The 23,581-nt window shown below is 40.0% G+C and overlaps 2 long non-coding RNA genes across 2 annotated transcripts in view; one reads left to right on the top strand and one right to left on the bottom strand.

Moving 5' to 3' along the window:
• LOC129046092 (uncharacterized) overlaps positions 1-23,581 on the top strand; it is a 217,818-nt gene that overhangs the window by 92,025 nt on the left and 102,212 nt on the right. The gene's annotated exons all lie outside the window — the stretch shown is intronic.
• LOC135361833 (uncharacterized) lies at positions 11,984-16,132 on the bottom strand. Its single transcript, XR_010405972.1, has 3 exons — positions 15,729-16,132; positions 14,725-14,902; positions 11,984-12,975 (listed from the first exon to the last, which is right to left on the bottom strand). It is a non-coding gene; the product is annotated as an uncharacterized LOC135361833 (long non-coding RNA).

A 23,581-nucleotide genomic window follows, 5' to 3' on the forward strand; every position in this document is an offset into this window, starting at 1 on the left:
CCGTGGTTGTTGGCAGGGCTCAGTTCCTCTAGGGCTGCAGACTTGAGGGCCTCAGTTCCATGCTGGCTGTTGAACCAGAGCTGCCCCACTTCCTGGCCAGGTGGCCCTCTGCACCAGAGTCATCACTTGCTGGGGCCAGGGAAGGAAGTCACAAGCTTGTATAACCTGGCCATGGCGTGTCACCTCATCCCTGGGCCGTACTCTCTTCATTCACAGCAAGTCATTGCATTCAGCCCAGTGTGAGGGGGAGGTGATTACACAAGAGTGTGAACAGCAGGAGCTGGGGATCAATGGGAGCCACATCAGAATCTGCCCACCACAAATATACTCGTATTACATGGATTTTTGTAACTCAAATCTCATAAATTCTCTCAAGAGCTCCTTGATTGATGAATGCATGTGGTTTGGGGGAGGAATGGTTTACTTACTAATTCAAATACATATACTTTGTTGGCAAACCCTGCGCTAGATGATCAGAATATGGGAGTGAATACCTGGTCCTTGCCTCAAGGGGCTCAACTTCTGTCTATGGCAGGAGACAGACACATGAGCAAGGTTGTGAACAGGGCTGTAAGGAGGGTGAGTCGTGAGAGGCAGGACCTTTCCATGCCAATATACCCCCTTTGTATGATTTCTCTAAGTTTGTGGCCTGATGTTAGGTGAGTATTAACATTATTTTACTCTTAAAATTTGTTTTATTCAGTTAACCATCCATGGTCACTCCTTACTCCCTCATAGTGAAATGGGAGCTAATAAAGATGATTATAAAACTATGGTACAAGACTGAACAGTTGACCCAAAGAAAGGAGTGGTCGTATCCACGCTGGAGAGCAGTCAGGAAAGGTCTTCATGGGGAGATGGAGTTAGATTTGAGTCCTAAAAGGCAATATCCCAATCGGATGGCTGGGTGTATATGGTTGGTGGTGCCATTTAGCAAGGCATGGAATACATGAAAAGAAGCAGGTTTAGATGCAGTATGAAGGATGATCTTAAAATCACATTAGTCGGGGTTCAGATGAAGAAAATAAAATCCATGCTCTCTAGTTAAAGAAAAAAAAAACAGTGTTTAATATAAGTTCTTGCACAATTCCTAGAAGAGGCTGGCCCTGAGCTGAGGCATCATGGGTCCACTTCCTACATGAGAAAAAGATGTCTTTGAGCCTGCCTCTCTGGAAATGGCATGCATCACTGAATGCAGTGTTTGCTCTAGTCTCCCATCTATAACTATGGTTGTGAGAACGTCTGGAAAATGCAGTCATTCGGTTCTCTAGCCCTGATCAAAGGGCATGGAAATGGCGGAGGCCATCAGTCACATGGAAACGTTGAACATTTTCTTTGAAGTGCCTGTGGGACACCCTTCTGGAGAAGCCCAACAAACTTTGGATAGACAGGGCTGAAGTTCAGGGGCAACCTACACGCAAGAGATCTGGTGGTGGCTGAAACTCCGAAAACATGTATCACCCGAAAAGAATGTGAGAACCAACAAAGGCTCCTAACAACTCTCTGTAGTACTGTATATTCATTTTTAGAAAGAGCCAAGAACATTAGAAACCCTAAGTTGCCAAGAACCAATTAAAGCATCAATTTCAACTTTCGCCTGATATTTGAATTTGTTGGCTTCCTCGCTAAATTAATGAGCAATGACACTGAGCTTAATATCTTTCAAAACTACCCACCCCATTGTCAGACGATGTGTTGTCTTTGACACTATGTTAGATTCATCCAAAATTATTTTCCCATAAACCTCCACCCATTCACTTTTTTTTTCGATACCGGGAGCCTACCAGAATATGTTTGTGACCCATTTCCTTCAAATATCTATCAAAATTTGTAGGGAATTCATAATATTGTCAGCCTCCTCCTTGGATCGATCGCAAGCTATAAGCTACTTTGAATGCTAGCAAACATTTCTGTAAAGAGCCAGTGAAAATCCTAGAGGGTTCTATTTCCTGGTATTCTGTGGGTCCCCAGGGCTTTGAAGAGATTCCTGAAGCTTGATCATCACCACCCTCACCCCAGCTTCATGACCCCCTGCACTGATACGAGATGACATTTGATTCAAAGGGATTGGTTTGCTAAGATGATTATGTAGCGGAGTAAAGCTACCATTTTTTGTTTGTTTGTTTTATTTAAGTTCAAGTTGGTTAATTTCAGGGAAGCTAACAGTTTCTAATCTGTTACGTAATGTAGGTACTGTGCTAGATCTTTTATTTACTGGTTTTATTTAACACCTACTAGTAAGGTAACTGGTGTTCTCTCTTTATCCTAGACAAGAAAATGAAAGCTCAGAGATGTTGGGTAACATGTCCCTCTATTAATTTCTTCATCCTTTAACAGTCCTCTCTTTACTATACTGCCACTGAGAAGCATGGCAGGGTGCAAAACGAAGATCCTTTTTGGTCCGTCCTATCGCTCAGTGGATTAATTTGATCAGATTTAGGTTCCAATGAGAATTCTTAGGATGCTCTCACTTTGTATTTTGTTTTGCTTTATTTTCCCCTGAAAATAGTTTTCCCTTGTCATCACATCGATAAATCCCCATCCAGAACATCTCTCTCGGGTAGCATCCCACGTGGTAGATTTTGGTTCTCAGCTTATCTTACTCCCTATTTGGCTCACGTGGCTTTGGGGCTTCAGTGTCAGGCAGGAGCCTAGAAGAGGGTGTGATTGTTTTCGTCAACTTCTGAGATTAACTGCATCCTTCATGCCTAGAGCAGGGAGAAGCTTGGGATGTATTAAGTGCCATGTGATAAACCTGTTAAGACACTTAGGATATTGTTTAGGAAATTTGAATTGCGAACTCACTGCTATTGGCTGCTTGTTTATTGGCTTAAAGAATATTATTATTTCAATGGACTCTCAACTCTATGGTCAACTCATCTTCGACAAAGCAGGAAAGAATGTCCAATGGAAAAAAGACAGTCTCTTCAACAAATGGTGTGGGGAAAATTGGACAGCCACATGCAGAAGAAGGAAACTGGACCATTTCCTTACACCACACACAAAAATAGACTCCAAATGGTTGAAAGACCTCAATGTGAGACAGGAGTCCATCAAAATCCTAAAGGAGAACACAGGCAGCAACCTCTTCGACCTCAGCCGCAGCAACTTCTTCCTAGAAACATCGCCAAAGGCAAGGGAAGCAAGGGCAAAAACGAACTCTTGGGACTTCATCAAGATAAAAAGCTTTTGCGTAGCAAAAGAAACAGTCAACAAAACCAAAAGACAACCGACAGAATGGGAGAAGATATTTGCAAATGACATATCAGATAAAGGGCTAGTATCCAAAATCCATAAAGAACTTATCAAACTCAACACCCAAAAAACAAAGAATCCAATCAAGAAATGGGCAGAAGACATGAGCAGACATTTTTCCAAAGAAGACATCCAAATGGCCAACAGACATATGAAAAAGTGCTCAACATCATTTGGCATCAGGGAAATCCAAATCAAAACCTCAATGAGATACCACCGCACACCAGTCAGAATGGCTAAAATTAACAAATCAGGAACGACAGATATTGGCAGGGATGCGGAGAAAGGGGAAGCCTCCTACACTGTTGGTGGGAATGCAAGCTGGTGCAGCCACTCCGGAAAACAGTATGGAGGTTCCTCAAAAAGTTGGAAATAGAGCTACCATACGATCCAGCAATTACACTACTGGGTATTTATCCCAAAGATACAAATGTAGGGATCTGAAGGGGTACGTGCACCCCAATGTTTATAGCAGCAATGTCCACAATAGCCAAACTGTGGAAAGAGCCAAGATGTCCATCGACAGATGAATGATAAAGAAGATGTGGTATATATATACAATTGAATATTATGCAGCCATCAAAAGGAATGAGATCTTGCCATTTGCAACGACGTGGATGGAACTGGAGGGTGTTATGCTGAGCGAAGTAAGTCAATCAGAGAAAGACATGTATCATATGACCTCACTGATAAGAGGAATTCTTAATCTCAGGAAACAAACTGAGGGTTGCTGGAGTGGGGGTGGGTGGGAGGGATGGGGTGGCTGGGTGATAGACATTGGGGAGGGTATGTGCTTTGGTGAGTGCTGTGAATTGTGCAAGACTGTTGAATCACAGATCTCTACCTCTGAAACAAATAATGCAATATATGTTAAGAAAAAAAAAGAAGAAGATAGCAGGAGGGGAAGAATGAAGGGGGGAAATCGGAGGGGGAGACGAACCATGAGAGACGATGGACTCTGAAAAACAAACTGAGGGTTCTAGAGGGGAGGGGGGTGGGAGGATGGGTTAGCCTGGTGATGGGTATTGAGGAGGGCACATTCTGCATGGAGCACTGGGTGTTATGCACAAACAATGAATCATGGAACACTGCATCAAAAACTAATGATGTAATGTATGGTGATTAACATAACAATATTTTTTTTTTTTAAAGAATATTATTATTTCAAGAGATCTGGGGTCCAGAAGCCTTGACCCATTTCCTGTTGGTTTTACAGATTCATTTTACAGATGAAATAATTGAGACAGTACATGATGGAATAATGAAGTGTCTTTTCCAAAGTCATAGAGAAAATTAGTAAAGTAAAAGAAAATGGGCCATAACTCAGAATTATGAAGTCTTATGTCCAAACTCTCACCCCCACCCCCCGCCCACACGCGCGCACACAGACACACACACACACACAGACTCCAACTAAACCCTTTTCTTCCTCTCTGAGAGATAACATCCTTCATGGAGGTACATTACCCACAGGTCAACATCAGATCAAATGGCCAGAATCTGGTTGGTGCTGGCCATTAAGTGGTGACCTTGGTGCTCTCTCTTAGAGACGAGAATTGCTAGGGGGAGGTTGTAGTATGTACTTATTTTCCTGTATCACATACTTCCATCATCTTATTTCTCCGGACCAAATGGGACATTAGACCACTTGGAAAATTTTTACAATTGCATATTGTATCCATGTGTGGAGTACGAGCCCTGTTTCAAATGTGTACATACATTGGCAACCTCTCTTTTTCCTTTCAGGAAGTTGGAAACAGATGTTTCAGCTAAACTAATAACTGGGCTTCTGTATTTGTGTTTGGCATTCAAAGAACTTCTATCCAGTGAGTTAAAGTCAAATTCATATAGTTTGCCTGATGAAGTGAAAGAATAACGTGTTTGATAAATATAGGAATTTTTTTTGTCATTGGAAGATACTCTTCATTTACTTAAAAAGGTGTGTGAAAACCTATGTGTGAACAGGGGCCTGCATTTCACTTTGTCCAATGACTATAACAAATATCTCCTGCTCGATATCATGAGAACTAATTGACGTATCATCTCATACTGCTTGCTAATGCCTTACGTGTAGCCTATGCCTTATCCGCATAGACAGATGCCAGTCTTCTTAGGCACCAATAAACCATGGTTTAGTCTTTTTTTTTTTTTCATAATTTATTGCCCAGGAACTATCAGAGTAAAGAATTCTTTTTAGTGTAAATGTGCACTAAATAGCTAGCTAGCTAGCTAGCTAGCTAGATAGAACTAATTGTCTATCACGTTCTAGGGTCTCAGAAAGCAAAAATAAATAAGGATTGCTCCTGTCTTCAAGAAGCTCATATTTTCATGGAAGACACACCCATGGATTCAACCAACTGCATGCAATATAATAAATGCTCACAGTGCCACCTGGTGTGCACAGAGCTTCCTGTTCTCTTCCTCCTTCGCTTCAGTGAGGAGGGCATGAATGGCCCAGCTTGACAGATGAAGAGATGCAGGATTACAAGTGCGCGTCACCCACCCCGAGTCCCACAGCAAGTAAGCCACAGAGTGCACGGGACTTCAGGCCCTCTGATCTCTTGTCTAGTGCTTGCCAACCCTCTTCATCAGCCTTTGAAGTGTGAGTCATGTGCTAGAGAGCTAGTTATGCACCAGACCAGAGGGGTGGGAGGCACAGTAGAGGGGAGGGGCCTCCAGCTGAGGAAGCTGCTCTCTCTTTATATTCTTACCCTCTCATCAGGGAGAGAGGTAGATCTGTGCAGAATCTGTGCTTTTATCCAACATCTACACACCAATGAGGACAACAACTCACTCCCTTCCTGGGGCCTCAACTCAGCCTTCCTGCTTATTAGGGTGTGTGTGTGTGTGTGTCTGTGCACCTCTGTTTTTTTAAGAAGTTTGCCTGTAGCATGTTTTCATCTCATAAAATCTTGTTGAAAGCCATTAAACTTGCTATTCATTCTTCACCTGACAATTTTATTGGCCACTATGTTTAATCTAGCAAAGGCACTTGTTCGTGTTCCCTCGTCTTGACCCAGCCTCTGACTGATCTCAAATAAACTAATTAAATTAGCTCGGCAATCACTGTCTATTTGTAAAGTGTGCTGACACCTTGCTCTTGATACTGGAAGAGGTTATTTGTTTCAGTTGTCCAAATTTAAGCTTAGGCTTCTCTGTCTTTAAACTATAAAGAAGGCCCTTCATGTCTTCATTCATTTATACAAACATCTATTGACCACCTCTGTTTATATCAGACTTTGCGTTAGAGATTGGAGATGGCATTATCGGTGGGACGCCGCCCCTCCCCAGGGAGAGGCAGAGTTAATATAATATGGAGTGATAATGTTCTTAGAGAGGTGCACATACTCTACTGTCAGGGCACAGAGAAGGTAGAAAGAAAATATGCCTGGAAAACCAGATTTCACAGAGGAGATGGAATCTGAGCTAACCTTTTGGAGAATAACAGGTGAACCAGATGACTGGTGCAGAGGGTGACTTCTCAAGGTCAAGGGGAGCAGAATGTGCAAAGGCACGGAAGCCAGAAAGTGCTGGGTATGTTCAGGAGCCTGACAGAGTGTGGCGCTGCCAATGTGAAGGGCGTACAGGGCAGAGCGGAGTGAGAAGGGCCTGGAGGCAGAGTTAAGGGGTAGATAAAAGAGTTCGGCAGCCTGAGCAGATGGACCTTTATCCTAAAAGCCAGAAGATCTTAAACTCGGTCCATATGCTGATGTTAGATGTCCATAAGGCAACTAAAATGTCACTTATTTTCTCTCTATATGCAGTTTGGGGGCAAGAGACAATACCGTGGTGAACTTTTCAAAGACATTCTTGACCCAACATATTTTGAAACCCCTTCTTTAGGCAACAATGTACCATTGTGGATCATTAAGATGAAGGGGAAATGATCAAGTCAGTGCTTTAGAAATTCTAAACATGCACTGAAGCCATTTGCTCCCATGTAATTAATATGCGCAAATGCATTTGTTGTTTTCATGATGTGCAGAAAAATACTCTTTGTGATAAGCTACAGGAACGTAAAGATTTTTGACCAGATATGCAGACTCCTTAAATTTTGGCAACTTCTCTGTTTCTTCAGAAATGGGTAACCTGGGAAGGATTGAAAAGGTATTATTGGGAAACAAAGTACTCTATTTGAAAAGACTTGCGACTCTTGCCTATGGGAAGCATGGCATTTGGGGAAAGGTTGGTCATGTGTGCTTTGGGTCTGTGGACCGTGGCCCTGAATGGAACATTGAATGGCTGAAGCATCTGCTGGCATTAACCTCTGCATTTCAGTATTTATAGCTTCTACAGGACTTTTAAACAAATGCTAATACTTTTATCAAGGGGAAAAATGTGAAGCCTGGAGGGCCCCCTGGGAACTTGAGCAGGGGATTTAAACAGGATTTGAACATAGAACTCCTAAATCCACACTGCATGAATTTGCAAATTCTCGAGTTAGGGAAAATGTGATTATGTGTTAGCAATAATTACAGTGTTCATCAAGAAATAAACACTATTTTTTTCCTGATGAATGAATTAAGCAAAATATCCAACAGAGTTCCTGGTATGTGAACTTGATTCAGAGAGAAAGCAGTGGTTGTGCAGTTTTCCAAGGACACATTTCATATAAAGAAAGAGGAGAAAGAGGATACAGTGAAGCAATCTCTGGAGCAGAAAGAACCACTTCAGAGCCCTAATCAGGATCTACCATAGTTAGGCATGGAGGTCTAGGAGTTTATTAGTGGATGTTACAAGTTAAATGGCAGGTAGATAAATGGACAAGTTGGAATAAGAACGGCAATGGACAAAGGAACTCAATCAGGGCTTATAAAGTGCAAGTGCTTTTCTAAGTATGATCCCATGTAAACCTCACAACAACCCTGTAAGACTATTACTATATTTAGCATCTTTATAAAGATTTTTTTTTTTTTAAAGACATTATCTTGGTAAATGGCTGGCTTAAATGAATGAGTGATGAAACTGGTAGTCTGTGTATTAGTTATGCCGGCTATTATAACAAAAATCCCCAAATTTCAATGACATCACAGTTAATTCTCCCTCCTGAACAGTCTAAAATGGGTGTTTCTGGTGGCCAGAGAATCTTCATTTTCTTAATTCTGAGATTTAGCCCTTTCTCGCTTGTGGCTGATCCATCCCTCATGTCTGTGGAGGCCCCTGGTTCTAACCAGGGAAGGGGGAGATGGAGAAAGCTTACCCATCTTGCAGTATTCCGGTGCTTAAAACTAGTCACATAGTGTCAGGTATGAGTTAAGGGGTAGATAAAGAGGAGAAAGAAGGGTTCAAAGTGTAGTTCAGGCTGAGTGTCAACTTCCCAGATACAACTATATATATGGAAAGGTAGCTCAAATTTTTGATAGACAATTAGGGTTCAAAGTGTAGTTCAGGCTGAGTGTCAACTTCCCAGATACAACTATATATATGGAAAGGTAGCTCAAATTTTTGATAGACAATTAGGCAAGAAGGGTTCAAAGTGTAGTTCAGGCTGAGTGTCAACTTCCCAGATACAACTATATATATGGAAAGGTAGCTCAAATTTTTGATAGACAATTACCTGTCTCTGTCAGAGATTCCATCCGAGGTCTATTTATAGTATTAGTGGTTCTCAACCCTGTCAGATCCAAATGTCCCTGTTTTATAACAAATAGTTGAATGCTTTCTCTACCATCTGGAAATAAATTCATAAATTACATAACCTACCTACACACAAATTTTCAAAAAGCAAATAGGATTCTTTCATGTAACCAAATGGAGAAATAAAAGAAACCTGTAATAAGATAGTAGATATTTCAAGATGTAAATACTGAGAAACAACTACCCGACAATGTATTCGTTACTTGTGTATGTATGTAGAAAGACTGCATGTGTGATAGCTACATACTTTGGTGTTTTGTATTAGACATTAAAATTTTATTAGAAATTTTGGGTTACGTGGTTTTCAGTATAGTAAGCAAGTCTTAGTAAACTTCCCAAGAAAAGAATTTACAATCCCCCCTCAATATATACAAGAAATGCATTATATATTGCCTATTAAGATCATGAAAAAGTACCTTGCATTTATATGTAAAATTATAAGTAGTTTTTTGTTTGTTTTTATCTACATGAATAGCCAGAGGTATTCAAAATCCAGTCATTGGTCAGGACCATCCTTCACATTACAGAACACCTGGCTATCCTGTTTGGTCCACTAAATTCAAGGAAAGTTTCCTCAGTTATTACGACAACAGAAGCATCCCTCCAAATTTACAAAATGCCACTTGGGACCGATAACTCCTCTTTATCAAAAACCACTCCAATAAGTCATATTGCCTCCTTGAATTTAAATTTTTATATAAACTCTTTAAATTTTGAAAATAGTTCTAGAATTACAGAAAAATCATAGAGTGTACAGAAAGTTTCCATATATTCACATCCAGTTCCCTTGGTTATTAACATCTTTTATCCATATGGTATATTTGTCATAATTATGAACAAACATTTCTATTTTATTATAAACTCAAGTCCAACTTTCTTCAGTTTTCTTTCGTTTTTACCTATTTTTTTTCTTTCCTAAGATCCCATCCAAGATATCACATGGCATTTAGTTGTCATGTCTGCTTAGGTTCCTCTTGGCTCTGACAGTTTCTCAGAATTTCCTTATTTTTGATAATCTTGACAGTTTTGAGGAGTGCTAGTCAGGTATTTTGTAAAACATTCTTCATTTGGGACATGTCTGATTTTTTTCCCATTATCAGACTGGGGTGATGAGATTTAGAGAGGAAGGCGACAAAGATCAAGTGCCATTTTCATTACATCATGTCAAGGACACATTCTGTCAACATGACTCATCATTGTCCATGTTGACCTTGATCATCCAGTTGATAGTGTTGTCAGGTTTCTCCACTTAAAGGTGATCTACCTCTTTTTCTGTTTTGTATTCTGCAAGGATGTCACTATGTACAGTCCTTACTTAGGAGCAGGGAGATATGTTCTACCTCAATTGAGAAACACAAACTTAATAAATTGGACATAAATTATGTCCAAGAGATTTGTCTCTTCATGATTTTAATTTATCCAATCAATTATTTATATTTATTTACATGGGTATACATCCATGAGTATGTACTGATATAAATAAATTTTACAATTAAAACTAATAATTAAAATATAAATAATAAAGTAAATATAAGTAAGAAGTTAATAGCAAATTCATTTAAAAATCAGGAGAAACAGTTTGGTTTATGGAATACTACTTTATTTATTTTGGTTCTCAAACTGTTCCAGCTTTGGCATTGGTGCTCTTACAGTTAGGCTTTATGTCTCTTTGACACACCCTCAACCACCACCACCACCTTCTTCTCCTTCTCTCCTCCTCCTTCTTTCTCTTTCTCTTCCTCTTCTTCTTTTCCTTCTTCTCCTCTTCCTCCTTCACCTCCTCCTTCTTCCTCATCATAGCACTTCCTTACTTGCTAACACCACAGGATGTTCTAGGCTCATTCAATGCTAGCATATATGTACAGTGGCATCAGAGTTGTTCATCTGTACCCTCATGGGAAGCAATTTTATCAACTAGAACACAGTGCTTTTACTCGTTCCCTGTGCTTTCAGCCTTACAAACACCACTCATCTCCAAAGTGCCAGGGCCACACATTTCCCCAACCCCTTCAGTAAGATTATTTCATTCATTTGTAATATAGTTATGTTACTTTACCAAAGTTCATATTCCATCCCTGGATCCCTCATTCTGCTAAGTATTTTTTTTTTAATTTGTTTACATGAAAGTCCCCTCTTTGTGCTATAAATTTCAATAGCTTTTGACAAATGCATCTTATCTACTGTTAGCATATCATGCAGAGGAGTTTTGGCCCCCTGAGAAATTTTCCTGTGCTTCACCTTTCAACTTGGAAACCACTGGTCTTTTCACTGTCCCTAGAGTTCTCCTTTTCCAGACTGTCAAATAAATGGAATTATACACTCTGTGGCTTTTCAGATTGGTTTCTTTACTTAGCAGTATGCATTTAAGACTCCTTTATATCTTTGTGTGGCTGGATAGTCTATTCCTTTTTACAACTGACTAGTATTCTGTGTATGGATGAACCACTACTTATTTATACTTTCCTACTGAGGGACATGTTGGTTGTTTCTAGTTTTTGATGATTATTGACAAAGCTGCTGTAAACATTCATGTGCAGGCTTTTGTGTCAATGTAAGTTTTTAAATCAGTTGGGTAAATACTTAGGAGTGCAACTGCTTTTTTTTTTTTTTGTATGGTAGGATCATGTTTAGCTTCCAGAAGCCTATGACAGACCATCTTCCAAAGTGCGTATGTCATTTTGCATCCCCACTAACCATGAATGAGTTATGTAATCATGATTATGCCTTATGGTTTGTGTTTCTCAATTGAGGCATGGGTAGCACTGGAGTGGGAATTCTTTGTTTTTCAAGACTGTCTTGCACATTACAGGAGGGTTAGCATTTGTGGCTTCTGGTGCCAAATGCTGGTAATATATGTCCTCAATCAGTGGTACAGCCAAAAAGCACCCTCACACAATTCTAACATCCTCAAGCAAAGGGAAAGTGTAACATCCCATGCTAAAAACTATTGATCTCTCTGAAAAATACGAAACTTAAAAGCTGATGTTATAATAAAAAACATAAAGGATGCCAAATTATCCCACCAACATAAAAAAAAAGTGTGCAAAATATCTTTTAAAAGCTAGAGAGAAAGATACCAACATGTCAAGGATAATCAGCTCTAAGTGTTGAACTCTGAGCAATTTTTACCCTTATTTACCTCCTTTTTTAAGTCTTGATGTAAATAGTATGCAGTACTCTTCTAAGATAAAAATATGCAGTGTTCAAAAATTATGAAATGATTAATAAGTAAGTTTATTATATTAAGTGAACTGTAAGTAGCTTTTTCTATGACAGATAGGTTCTTATTTCTTAACTATACTTCCATTCTTTCCTGAACCCAGGCCAGTGTGCTTCTCACATACTCCCTTTGATTGAAAATAGTGACGAGACAAAAATGAAAGGCAAGGAAAATGATAGAAAACAACCAGAAGGTTGTTTTTTTCTCCCCCATGTTCCGTGTGTGCATGTTTCCAAATGGATTCTGCAAGGATAACAGACCATCTCAACTGTACCTTTCCTTTTCCAAGTGTTTGGAGTCTCCAATTGCAATTTACAGTGTCAGTGTTTTCTATTTAAGATATAGATTTTTTTTTTCACATTGTATTTCAGAGAAAGAGGGGAAAACAAGAGCAAAGCTAACAATATAATGCATGTTGAGGGGAGAAGGCTCTTTAAAACTGTTTTAACGTCTTATAAGACAGGCAATTTTAGCATAAAACATTTTGCCTGGCAACTGTTACCAGTGGATTCTGAGTGTTAAGGGAGATTTCATAGAATATCATATCTTGGCTATTTTCCACTCACTGATGAAAACTAGTTGGACACATTTACAAGAGCGAAATGACGTCTATAGGGACTGCTAGAACATTTTCAGCTGAGTTTGGAAAAAGAATGGACTTTGTGCCAGGCAGATCTAGGTTATAAATACTCCTCTGCTGCTTTCTAGCTCCATGACCTCAGACAAGAGACTCAGTCTCTCCGGGCCTCAATTTCCTTATCTTCAAATGAGGATTGTGACTAGGTTATTGAGAAAATTAAATACATAAGGTCCCCAGCACCCTTGTAGACATTAGCTTTGTCTTCTTAACATCTTTCCGGGACCTGGAATTGAGAGAGGAAATTAATTTCACTCAGCATCAGATTAATGTTTGTTGCTGCTTTGAAAATTGACTTTTTAGGAATTGAATCTTTTCTTACTCTACAGGAGAAAATGAATTCTATTCCATGCACTTTACATGTATATCTGTTATCTATTGCTCTATAACTAATCACCCTAAATCTTTGTGGCTAATAACAATAACGAGTTTATTATTTCTGATGATTCTGTGGGTCAGCTGGATGGTTCTCGTGTCCTCGCCTGGCCTTTGTCATGTGTGGGCACTGAGGCAGAAGTTCAGCTCGGGCAGAAATATTCAAAATGGCTTCATTTACAGGTCTGGCAGCTCATGTTGGTGGTTCGCCGAGCACCCTGTACTCTCTATTTGGCTTCTCATCCTCCAGTAGAGTAGACTGAGCTTGTTTATGTGATGGCAGAGATGTTCCAAGATGCAAGTACGGAAGCTATAACATCACTTTCGGCCCATTCTATTACCAAAACAAGGCACGGGGTAGCCCAGATTCCAGGGGTGGGGAAAGAGGTGCCATCTCTTTATAAATGGAGCTGCAAATACTGTGGCCACATTTTTTTTCAATCTACACAATGTGTTCCTGGACTTTTAATAATTATCACAAATGCTTTGTGACATGGACAGTATGATTCACATCAATGAAATATTAGGTTACACATTTAGAAAGAAGTGATGCATAGTAGTTAAATGTGAAATTTCTGGAATCAGACAGCCTTGGTTAGAATTCAAGCTCCCTCCGTTCCCACTCAAACTAAATTGTGTGCCCTTGGGAGAGTCACTTGATATATTAATTTCCTATTGCTGTTCTAACAAATTACCAAAAACTTAGTGGCTCAAATAACACAAATTACTTCTCCGATAGTCTTGGTGGTCAGAAGTCCAAAATCAGCATGAGTGGGCTAAATTCAAGGTGTCAGCACCTTCGGGAAGATCGGGGGCGACCTTCCCCTTTGCCTTTTCCAGCTGCTGGAGGCTGCCCGCGCTCCTTAGGCCACGGTCCTGCCCCACTCAGCCCTGTACCCCATCTGGAATACATCCAACCCCGGTCCTCCTGCTCCCCTCCTAGAAGGATCCTTGTGATTAGATTTGACCCACCTGGCTAATCTAAAATAACCTCTTCATCTCAAGACACTTAATTTAATCACATCAACAAAGTCCCTTTTGCCAGGCAAGGAAACGTATTTGCAGTTTCCAGGGATCAGGATGTGGACATCTTTGTTTCACGGGGGTGGGGGAGTGAGGAGGTGGGGAGGTGTGTTATTCATACCACAACCCTTGGGCAAGTTGAATTCCATGCTTCAGTTTTCTTACCTATTCATGGGGTAATGTAGCTACTTCATAGCTTTGTTCTGAAGATCCCATGTGTTAAATATGTATGGTATTTATAATAGTGCCTGGCACCAAGTGAGCCCCTTGTAAGTAGCAGCTATGATGATTCTCACTACTACTACTGTTTCCCTGAGCTTACTCAATGGGGAGCAAACACCCAACCTCAGTGTCCTGGCTACACATGGATTCTGAATGAATCGCTCATTTTTTTTAATTGATAATTTTGATACTAAGTCACCGATTCATTTAGGCACAGCGAACACACTGACTATCACGAAACAGTGTCTGGTAGCAAGCTGGTAGAAATAGTTCAAATGTAGAAAAGGGGGTCAAAATGAACTTTAAAAAAACATATACTATGAACACTATGCTGATATGCTGAGTACTTTCTTACTTGTCATCCTGTTGTTCTCAAAGTTCTTCATTATTGGTGACTTCCTCATCAGGGTACACATTGTTTTCATCTTCCAAATGAGAAAACCAAAACTCAGAGTGGTTGAGGATACTGAGGTCCCAAAGCAGTTTAAGTCAGTCCCATTATGAGAATCCTGTTCTTATCCAATCCAGCTGGGCTGTAATAAAAGGAATTTTTATTAAATGACTGTAAGCGAATATTGCAGTTTGCATTTGCATCTGAGACATTGCTGGGCTTTCCTTCCCTTGACTTTCCCAAATAAATAAGAGGAAGAGAAATCTAAGATATGAATCTTTTAGGCACAAACTCTTCCTGGCACAGATGGGAGGCAGCCTGAAAAGGCATTCCTATAAAAGCTCACAAAATACTTAGGCAAATCTTAAAGTTAAACAAGGCACTTAGTCCAAGCCACTTAATTGCATCTCAGAAAAGTGAGCAGAAAGAAAGGGTTTATTGATGGGGATGGGGAAAGTGGGGGTGGATGGAAACAGATTTTCTCCAAAGTGGGCCACTCCCAGCCTGGGTGGTCCTCACAAACTCAGATACTGACTCAGGGCTTGGGCTCCAATGCTGTTGCTTACAGGATCTTTTGGTGTTTGGAGGTGAAAGAAGGGAAATGAAGAGTGAGTCCAGAAGATATTAGGAGACTGGCTGGGAAAGATAAATAGTGGGAACAAGTCATATATTAGTTATTTGTAAAATATTCACAGAAACCAAAGGAGGTGGAAACTCAAGAAAAAGCAGCAGATGATGGACTAAATTAGGCCTTTTATAGTTTAATTTATCTAATGAGGTTGAGAGTTAAGTCATATCCCCATCTTACAGATAAGAAAGTTGAGTCTAATTAATTTTGCCAACATCACAAAGCTGGTATGTGGCAGAACTAGGAATAGAATCTAGGTCTCATTACTCTAAATCCAATATAGTTCCAAAAATACCGAATATAGGTGCTTTCCCCCCAAATGTTCACTTGTTTTTCTTACTATTGCAACATCTGGAGGTGTTGTAGTGATCAGGGTGTCTGCAGAAAACAGGCTCAAAGGTGTAAGCAAAGGCTGTTTAATGAAAGGCTTATGTATAGAGGTGTGAACAGCATTCAGAGAACTAATAAGGTATGAGCACAGTCTTCATCCTCGCTGGGAGCAGATATGGTCTCTAGGCCTGGGAGGACAAGAGGAGGAAGCAAAGTTACAGAACCCAAGACAGCTGGAGCCATGGGAGAGGGGCTGCCCAGCAGGAGCTGTGCGTTGGTAGAGATTACTTTCCAGCCATCAGCCTGATGGGGACAGGAGATGTGAGGATAAACCCTCAGACCTCTCTTCTATATGCTGTCAGGATCTCTTGTTCCTGAAGCCAACCTAAAGTTAGAAGTCAAAGGAATTGAAGGTGCAGAATATAAGTCAGTGTCCTGGGGCACAATGAGAAAAGAGACCATATCTAGAAGAATCAACAGAGAACACCCAGTTCATGTGCTTCTCATTGGAACTTTCAGCTCCCCAATCTAAGAGGATAAGTCAAGTTCCATTTTGTCCACTTTCTGACAGTCCTTTTTTTTTTTTTTTTTTGACCTATGAGCCCATCAATGATTGATAAGCTAAGGCTGAATCAATTGCCAAACAAGTTTTCTGGGAAAAGCTGGAGAAGTTTTCTGGGAAGTGTGGTGATAGCTGTTTTGAGGAACTGAAAAACTATATGGCCAATTTTGCTATGTGTGGAAGGTAACAGGGTTGAGGAGAGAGAGCAGAAAATGTCCTGACTGTGTCCAGAGGATCCCACCGAGGGATGGCAAACCTAAGGTTCTGCTCTTTCCAAACAGCACTTGACAATGGGGTGACCATGCATTAGGGACTAGATGGAAAAGGCTGGAAGGTAAACAGTAGAGATGGGATCAAGGAGGAAGACTCGGTCAAGAATAGTAAGTGGGAAATTAATGCCTCGGGTGGTTTATACAGTAAGTTCTAGGAACTCAGGGCACTATATTACTGTTCCTGGACATTTCAGAAAGTAAGTGTGGGTCCCCCAGGTCACACTTCAATGCTCAGATTACATTTGGCCATCTATATGTGATCTTCTTTGATGAGACAAGTTGCACATTCCAAAGCATCTGACATGGGTCTCAGCCACAATGTTCATTTCTTTTCCCAGTACTGTTAGCATGTGACATCATTCACTTCATCCCATCCTCTTGAGGGCCTACCTGAGTGGTCTCTCTGCTTTGCAAACCTGGTCATGCCCGGGACCAACTCTTTGAAACTCTTCAGGACACCTCAATTTCTCTAGGGCACAGCCCGAGTTCTTAGCAGGGAATTTAAGGCCCACTTAGAATCTGGTTACCTCTAGTTTTCCCCAGACTTACCATGTTAGCCCTTCTCCTTGTGTTTTGAAACTCTGGTGCCCTCCATTTGGAAAGCCCTTTAATATAAGGCTCTCCTTCTGACTCTAATTCTCTCGCAGTTCTACAATGGTCACAGTATGCCAGGAGATTCCGACTTCCAGGCTCCTGGGCTAATACATTCTGGAGAGGTCATTTCTTAGCTATGCTACACTGCTCGTGAATGGCAGAGTAGTACCTCAAGCCAAGGTGTCTTGACTCAGTTTAGTGCTCTGTATATCTCTAGATTGTCTTCTGGCTTTAAGGTTTTGAGTTCTAACGTTTAAAGTTCTAAGTTTTTGCAGTTACAAAATTCATTTGCAAGTTAACTTACTGATAGTCTTAAAACTACAGGGGAAATCGTAAGATTCTTTCCGGATTAAATATCTAAAAATTCTATTTCATTTCATGCTTCCTCATGTAAGGATGTGTGGTTGGAATGCTATTTGGGATGCGCAGATATTTTCCTAATGCTCTGTTCCATTTTGCTGATGCTGCTACTGCTACTCTCTTTCTTCTTCCCCTCCCCCACCCTCTCTCCTCCCCCTCCCCCACCTTCTCCCCTCCCCTCCCCTTCCCCCTCCCCCTCCTCCTCCTTCTTTCTCTTCTCCTCCTCCTCCTCCTCCTCCTCCTCCTCCTCCTCCTCCTCCTCCTCCTCCTCCTCCTTCTTCTTCTTCTTCTTCTTCTTCTTCTTCTTCTTCTTCAGTTGTTTTGGTTGCTCCCTTGGGCAACCTTATTTTTGCAGCTGGGGATAAATCTGGCATTCTATTCAACTTTAATTTCAAGGGGAACCTGAGAATGTCCTGGTAGGGTGGTCTTTGAACATTATTAATATCCTAGAAAAATAGAATAGGTGTCATGTATTTTGTTAAATTCTGTTTGCACACAAGCAATAAAAAAAGAAAATGAGTAAATGACAGTCTTAAAATAGAATTGCTCATGGATCGATGCAGTAACATGATTTAGATACCACCTTTCAGGAATAGAGTAAGAGATTAAAGAAATATAAATCCTCATATTTTTATAATAAACATGGTTTAGATACTGGTTGCATAGAACAACAATGCCAATTATCTGTGTAATTCAGGCAAAAGATATTTACCCAGATATTTTGCCTAGTCTGTGGTAGCACCTTGTCAATTTGGTGAAACAGCAATTTTAAAGAAATGTAAAGCAAGGTATTTTGAGGGTTTTTCTTGTTAATTCATGCCAAACTGTTAATCTAGAAACACAGCTAAATGTCTAAAGTGAAGTAAACTATACTCTATGGATTCTACACTTGAAGTAAAACCTGTGATATGATCATTGTCTACAAATACCTGAAGGGATATTGGCTAGGAAAGAGCTAGCATACTCCCTTTGGTCATGGAAGTTGGGACCACCACTAACAGGTAAATGTTACGGGCCATCGGACTTTAGGTCCAGTTAAGTCAGAACAATCTAAGGGAATTGTTAAAAGCAGAATTGACTACCTCTGGAAGCAGCAAGTTTCCTAGTATAGGAAGTATTAAAACAAAAATACAGATATATCTCTTTACATCATTTACACAATTTTAGTTTTGGAGACAGGGATTGAGCTGCCTGAAAAAAAATGTATTAATCTCCGCTCATTTTCCTCTTTGCTGTGTTTCAATTATATGATTCAGCTCTTGTGTATTAACAAGGAAAGAAGAAAAAGAGAAAGAAAGAAAGAAAGAAAGAAAGAAAGAAAGAAAGAAAGAAAGAAAGAAAGAAGAAAGAGAGAGAGAATATACATATATATCCCTGAACACAGAGGAAACCAATTCAACTGTACTCAGAGTGGGAAGGGAACAGACATGATGATCTCATTGTTGTATTTCTAGGAAAGATGAGTCATACAGTCTGCTCAAATTCAGAGTAGCTAGAGGGAAGCTGGACATCAATGATGCTTTCTTCCTCTTTAATAGGGAACAGAGTCTCATATTTCTTTTAAAATAGAAGGGAAGAAAGAACTTAGACATTGGCCTAAATCAAGGAAATTTCACTAGAATGTTCTGTAAGATATGACTATAAATAAATCAGTTTCAGCTTGAAATTAATTGAGTGTGGGGGTGGGGGTGGGAAGGAGGGATCATATGAACCATCCAAACTCTAGCTCTCCTATTTCTAACTCCCACCAGCCATCATCCCCTAGATCAATTTCAATTTCCCTTTGATTTACTTGCAAGGACAAAGCACCAGTTCAGAGAGGTGAAGGGTTAGAAAGGAGAAGAGCAAGCCAGAGGCATTCACCACGGCACCCGCCCCTACCAAGACACTGAGCAGGGAGCACATACTTCTTTCCAGGAGAAACTTTTGTCACGTGGGCAGTGGAGTATGGCTGCCAGTGCTCTGGAAGGTTATTTTCTCCTAAATTGCCCCAAAGTATATGCCATGTTTTATGATCCTATAAACCAGCATTTATTAAAAGTCTACCATGGACCAGGCACTGTGAAGCGAATTTGTATATATCAAATGGCCATGCTTCTCTACTGGCATCAAATTCCTAACACTGGAGAGGATTCTTTTGTTGCTCACACACTGGCCTCACCCTTTCTAAAAAGCAGGAGACATTCTCTCTAGGAGAGGAAAGAAGAGGTGGGGATACTGACGTTTTTGGAACATGGGAAGATGGGAGCTACTTAACCAATGCTCCATTTCATCAGCGTTTTTATAACCATAGAACAACTTGCAAGTGCATTTTAGATCCTGCTTGTCTGCCTTAATACCATACTTGTAATAAAAGGTTAAAATTAGAAACAAAAAACTTAGTGTTCAAAAACAGCATCCGTATGAGTACACTGAAATCTTAGTAAATACTAAGTAGATCAGTAAAATTTTAGAGTTTTTAAAAGGGTTCGAATCTGAGTTGATGCTCTCATTTATTGAGATGGGAAACTCAAACCTTGCAAGGACCTGCAGTTGGATAATGAGGTAGAAAGTGGAGGTACTGACTGTACGATGTGCAAGATGGTTTCATTATATTACCCCATTTAATGTTTTAAAATTAGTTTTATTTTTATCAAAATTATGCTTGCACATAATTGAAATTGTTCAGCAGCTCTACAAAGCTTATTAGAAAAATGTATTTTTATTCCTAGTTCCCAGACACCCAATTTTAGCTCTTAATTGATTTTCTATCTACTTTTGCAGCTCTAAAGTCAGATGTCGATATTCCTACCTTTTAAAAAGTCCTGATTCATGTATTTTGGCTTAAATTCATACTCTAGTAGCTTCCTAGGGTATAACAAGTAACATTTTTGAAAAGCACTGATTTCTGAAAGAGGCTTTACTCTAACACTTAGCTGATAGTTTGCTTGGATATCAAATTTTACTCTGGACGTTGCTTTTTAAAATGCCAAGTGACTCTTGACTTTAACTTCCAATATTATGGAAGAAGAAACAATAACATTCTGGTTCTTGTACCATTTTGGAAAACTTTATTTTTTTTCTTGAATGGAAGCTTCTCCTATCTTTGGCATCAGTTCTGAAATCTCAGATGGCATTGGGGAAGGCCATTGGATCTATTTTCATCCGTTATGTCTTTGGTGTATAGTGGGCCCCATCCATATGCAAATTCTTATCAGTTCTTATCATGTCTTGGTTTGTTCTTGGGAGGATCTCCGTGCCTCTGTTGGTCTGTCTTTCTGGAGATCCTGTTATTCAGATGGGACACATTTGCCCTCACCCTGTACTCTTCTTCATCTTCTCCTTTCTATCCTTTTGACGTTTTGCTCTAATTGCTTGTAAATTTCTTGTTTTATTATCTAATCCTTCTTTTGAGAGTCTCATTTCTATGATCATGCTTTTAATCTCCAAAGCTTTATTTAATTATCTAAAAATGACTTTTTAGAGAAACCCATCATTGTTTTATGACTGCGTTTTCCCCCTTTCTTCTCTGTGGATGTTAATCTCATCCTGTTTCAAGTTCTCTTTGCCTTCAAGGATTTATAGATTCTGGTTTTTTCCAAACTACTATTTTTTTTCTGGTTGGTTTCTTTATTTCATGTTAGATAATTTCCTCAAAGTCTGGTGATCCTTGGTTGTCTATTACTATTTAAGATCAGAGCACTGAAAAACAGAATGGAAGCTCTGTGGCAGTTTGACCAGAGTCTTGTGCTGCCTTTCTCAACAGGATGTTCTATGAGAACTACTCCCTAATTCCTTAAAGCATTTTATGAAATGAATTAACTTCTCTCCCCTTAATCTAGAATATACTAGTTATATGACATGGGAGAATTCAGAAAATAATCACTCAACTTCTCTCTATATAGTTTAGATGCAGAAATCTGGTTGAAAAGATGATCTAAGTTGGCCATTTTTTTTGAGGGACATCCCCCATTGTCAATATCTTTAGTTTGCTTTTGGGTTTTTTTTGGTTTTTTTTTTCCTCTTGAGCTGTTCAGATTCCCAGGGGGATGTCTTTTGAAATCTTCCCGAAGGCTTTAGTCTGAGCACCTAGTATTCTGGGAGACAAGAGAAGGAAACCTGGAGGTATAAGCATTAGTAAACATTAGTAAATGTCACTAATCTTTTGATTTTTTTAAGGGATTCAAATCTATCTTATGTCCCTCAGGCACAAAACTCTACTTTACTTCTACAAAGAACACAACTTCATTTTCTCCAGCAGAGAGGGAAAGTAACCAGGCTCCAGGAAGTGTGATGAGGTGTGATCAGTGTCTAAATGTCTCTTACACATGGGAATGACTACTCCTGTTCTAAGCCCCACCTCCACTCCCTTTTAGATATACCTGGAGCCACTACCCTGGAGGCTGCCAAGTCTCCAAACTGAAGGGGGTGATCTCCCCATCCTACAAACTCACACACGCCCTCCCCTGGAAATTCCTTACCGCCATTGTTTCTTTCTGCATTGAACTAAACCAATATGCTCACACTTAGCTCCCTTAGTAATTTGTGCTTTGACTGGGGACCTCTTTTTCATTTTTATATCACCTTCTAACCTCTGATGCAGTTTTAAACACAGAGCTGTATCCCTGTTGTGAATATAGGTAGAACGGGTGAAAGAATGAGATGTTGTCTCTCAGATTCTCATCAGACTCTTTGGGGGAATCACATGTATCTTTTTCTTCATTGGATTGCTATCATGGTGCTTGCTGGTCAGTAGTACCTGCCACATAGTAGGAACTCAGTATCTGTGGGCTGAGTGAATCTGTAAAAGAAAGTGTGTTCTCTAAGCCATCCAGAATGGACACTGGGGCTGATGCAGTTCCTATATGTTATCTCAAAGCTTCTGGCATTGCCTACCTTCTGATTAACCGTACCTCAGACACATGAGGCTGAACAGTGTGATGGCCTGAGCATCAGACAAGCCCCAGTTCCAACCACGTGACAGTCCATTTGCTTCCAGCCACCAATTTCCTCCTGTCTCCACTTGAGAATTTATGGCTTTAATATTTGAATCTTAGAGGAAAGAACCATAAAGAAAAATATAAGGTATCAGAATATGTATTTCCCGGTTCCAAGCTTTATACATATGCTTTTAATTGCAAGAAAGCCATCCAGCAAAAAATGTCCAAGTGCCTTGCTACCACTGCCCATGGTGTCAAAGATTGAATTACATCACCAACAAGAAACAGGACCAGTGGCCTGAATATCCAGTCTCTCATCTTCTCAGGCACCTCCCACGTATACATAATGCCCTGTGACTTGCAAGAAAATATCACAAATCTGTGAGCATGTAGCACGGTTTCATAGTGTGGGAAACTAGTCATTTCCTCTTGTGCATGCAGAAAGGAATTTAAAGTTCTTGGGAATTTCAACTTTTTGGAAAGCCTGAGGCAAAGTTAGCATTTCAGTAAAAGCAGAACAAATGTACAAAAGATCTATGTATCTGGGTTAGGGAAGAACTACGTCGGGTATTTTGAAGGGAAGATTCAAAGCTGAGTAAGACATTCATGCGGGAGGCAGATTCAGTACTCATGGATGTTTAAATAAATAACTGTGTACAATCACATCAAAGGCCTATATATGGTTTAAATGAATGCACCTGCTGCTTTTTGGTTCCTAAGTAATGAGGTCTCAGGTATGCAATTTTTGGAGAAATGTGTTTGAAGGCTGCCTGGATCATGGGATAGCTGACATGTCTTGGTTCACCTCAGATGCTGCCATACAAACAACAAGGTTCTACCAGAGCATCTTGGCTATCCATGGTGGACAGAGCAAAGCGGTAACTAATATTTTCTTTGTTAGGTGTTAGCCATTGTGCGAACTGCCTTATCCATGCTACTCCAGTGCATTTGCATAAGGGACAGAGAGGGAGAAGGGAACGGACAAGTTTTAAGCACCTACTGTGTGCTAAACCCTGAATTTTGGGCTTGATTTACATTGTTTTAATTAATGCAATAATCCTTATAGTGGTTTTTATCAGCTTCACTTTATACCTGAGGAAACTGAGTCTCAGGAACATGAAGTCTCATCTATAGGTCTTCTGTTACTTGACGAAGT

This window comes from Mirounga angustirostris, unplaced genomic scaffold (assembly GCF_029215605.1).
Source record: "Mirounga angustirostris isolate CCGP_5_RB_7025 unplaced genomic scaffold, mMirAng1.0.hap1 SCAF_10, whole genome shotgun sequence".
Taxonomy (NCBI): domain Eukaryota; kingdom Metazoa; phylum Chordata; class Mammalia; order Carnivora; family Phocidae; genus Mirounga; species Mirounga angustirostris.